Raw genomic sequence first — 3,466 nt, forward strand, 5'->3', positions numbered from 1 at the left:
TTGTTTTCTAACATTCCCTCTCTGTCTGTCTCTCTGACTCTATGTGTATGTGTGTGTGTGTGTGTGTGTGTGTGTGTGTGTTTCTGGCCAAATTAAAATAAATGAATGAATAAATAAAATTAAGTGGGGACCAGCAGGTGGCATGGTGGTTAAGGTGTGGACACTCCCACATGGCTGACCATGGTTCAAGTCCTGGACCTAGTGGCTTGGTTTCTCACTTTCTCTCTCTCTCTCTCTCTGTTTCTCTGTATCTCTCTGGTCAAATTAAAATAAATAAATACAATTATAAATAAGTCATTGTTATTTTTAAAAAATAAATAAAATTAAGTAAATAAATATTTTTTAAATGAACAGATAAACTGTGGTACATTCATACAATAAAACATTGTTTAGTGATAAAAGCAAATGAGCTATCAAACCACAAAAGATGTAGAGGAATCTTAAGTACATACTGCTTGGGAAAGAAGCCAATATGAAAAGACTAAATTATTTAAAATACAACATTCTAGAAAAGGTAAAACTATCCTTACAGGGGGCTGGCAGGTGGCATGGTGGTTAAAAGCACTGGACTCCCACATGGCCATCTGTGGTTCAAGTCCTGAACCTGGTAGCTTGCTTTCTCATTTTCCTCTCTTTCTCTATCTTGCTCTGTCCCTCTCGGGTCACATTTAAATAGAGACTAGCAGTTAGTGTAATGGCTATGTTGCTGGACTCCCATGTAGCTGACTACGGTTCGAGTCCCGGATCCAGTGGCATAAACTCACAACAGGGGCGTGTGCATGCGTGCCCAAGATCCCAAGAGGAGAATGGAGGAGAAGGGATTGCGGCGTGGCCATTCCCCCCGGGGGTGATTTCTCACTTTCTGTCTCTCTGTCTCTCTCTTTCTGGCGATCACACACGCCCGATAGCAAAAACCTCTCCAAAAAATAAATAAAGTTAAATAAAATAATTATTTTTCAAAAACTATATTTACAGTAAAAAGAGCAATAGTTGTCAGAGGGCTTGGGAACAGGTGAAAAGGAGGAAATGAGTGGGACACAGGGGACTTTTCGTGCTGAAACTATTCTGTGTGGTACTGTAATTGTGGACACACATTTCTTTTTTTTAATTATTTATTTAATTTTATTCATTCGTTCATTTATTTCAATTTGACTAGTGAGAGAGACAGAGAGAAAGTGAGAAAGCAAGCCATCAGGTCCAGGACTCAAACCGTGGTCAGCTATGTGGGTTTGTCTAGCACCTTAACCACCATGCCACCTGCTGGTCTCATGTAGATACACATTTCTACATTTGTCAAAATCAACAGAACTCTACACACAAAAAATAAATCTTAATGTAAACTACCAACTTTAGTTAAAACTATGTATCAGTTCAGGTTCATATGTTGTAACAGATATACCATGTTAATGCAAAATTAATTGTGGAGACCAAGTGAAAGGATAAGCATATACACCAAGTCTCTATATTATCTGATTTTCTATAAACCAAAACTATTCAAAAAATTAAAGCTAATTAAATTTTTTTTAAGTTTGGGATGGAGAGGTCAGCCGGTGGTATGGTAGTTAAGTTGCTGGACACCCACATGACTGATTGCAACTTGAGTACCGGACCTGATGGCTTGCTTTCTCACTTTTCCTCTTTCTCTCTCTCTCTCTCTCTGATAAGTGCACATATCATATAGCAAATTTTAAAATAATAATTATAAAATTAGGTAAATAATTATTTTAAAATATGCATTTATTTATCTACTTATTTGTTCTCATTTTCAAGCCACTGGGTTTAGGACTCGAACCACAGTTGGCCATGTGGGAATTCAGTACCATTTGGGAATTCGAAAGACCACCAGCTGGCTAGCCCTACAATGGTAATTTTTTTTGAGGGGGCGGGGTTTTTGTTATAGGGCACGTGCGCTTGCCAGAGAGATAGAAAGACAGAAAGCGAGAAATCAACCCCGAGGGAGGATGGCCACGCTGCAATCCCTTCTCCTCCATTCTCCTCTCAGGATCTTGGGCATGCATCCACATGTGTCCGGCATGAGTTTAAGCCACCAGGTCCGGGACTCAAAGTGCAGTTGACCACATGGCGGCCCAGTGACATAGCCATTACGCCAACTGCTGGTCCCCCTAGGATGGTAAATTTTATGTTGTGTTTCTACTTCATATATTTTCAATTTTTTTTTTCTTTTTTAAAAAGGTTTTTCTAATCATTGGAGAGAGACAGAGAAAGGGAAAGTAAGAAATCACCTCCTCAGGTGGGATGGTCATCTTAATCCCTTCTCCACTCTGCTCTTGAATTTTGGACACACACACAAACACACTCAAACTATGGTCAGATATGTCGGAGTCCAGCACCTTAACCACCACACCACCTGCTGACCCTTATAAAAATATTTTTTAAACCTCACCCTCAGAAGCCAGCAGGTGGCATGATGATTAAGGTGCTGGGTTCCTACGTGGTGGACTGTAAGCTGAGTCCTAGACTCAGCTGCTTGAAAGTCACACCAGGCACGTGTGCATACATGCCCAAACTCCTAACAGAAGAATGGAGAAGAAGGGATTGTGGTGTGTCCATCCCCTCTGGGGATTGATTTCTCACTTTTCTACTGTCTACCTTTCTCTCTCCAGCAAGCATGTTCTATGAGAAAAAAATAAAAAACCCAGCAGGTGGCATGAAGGTTGAGACACTGGATCCTACATGGACTGCTGTGTGGTGTGGTTAGAGTTCTGGAGCCAGTGGCTTGACAATCATACTGGGGTCCTTTTGGCCAGAACCGCCATCTTCCACTAATTAACCAAAATGACAAACACGAAGGGAAGGAGAAGAGGCACCTAACATATGTTCTCTAGACCTTTTAGAAAACATGAAGTGGTTCCTTTGGTAACATACATGTGAACCTAAAAGAAAGGTGATATTGTAGACATCAAGGGAATGGGTATTGTTCAAAAATGAATGCCCCACAAATGTTACCATGGCAAAATGGAACTCTACAATGTTATTCAGCATGCTGTTGAAATTGCTGTAAACAAACAAGTTAAAGGCAAGATTCTTGCCAAGAGAATTAATGTGTGTATTGAACATATTAAGCATTCTAAGAGCAGAGATAACTTCCTGAAATGTGTGAAGGAAAATGACCAGAAAAAGAAGGAAGCCAAAGAGAAAGGTACCTGGGTTCAACTGAAGAGCCAGTCTGCTCTGCCCAGAGAAGCACACTTCGTGAGATCCAATGGAAAGGAGCCTGAGCTTCTGGCTCCTATTCTCAATGAATTCATGGCATGATGGGTGTTAAAAATAAACTAATCTATGGTTTATTTAAAAAGAAAGAAAGAGAGAAAGAGAGAGAGAGAGAGAGAGAGAAAGAGAGAAAGAAAGAAAGAAAGAAAGAAAGAAAGAAAGAAAGAAAGAAAGAAAGAAAGAAAGAAAGAAAGAAAGAAAGAAAAAGAGAAAGAAAGAAAGTCTCACTACATGT

This window comes from Tupaia chinensis, unplaced genomic scaffold, assembly GCF_000334495.1.
Source record: "Tupaia chinensis unplaced genomic scaffold, TupChi_1.0 Scaffold146177_1, whole genome shotgun sequence".
Classification (NCBI taxonomy): domain Eukaryota; kingdom Metazoa; phylum Chordata; class Mammalia; order Scandentia; family Tupaiidae; genus Tupaia; species Tupaia belangeri.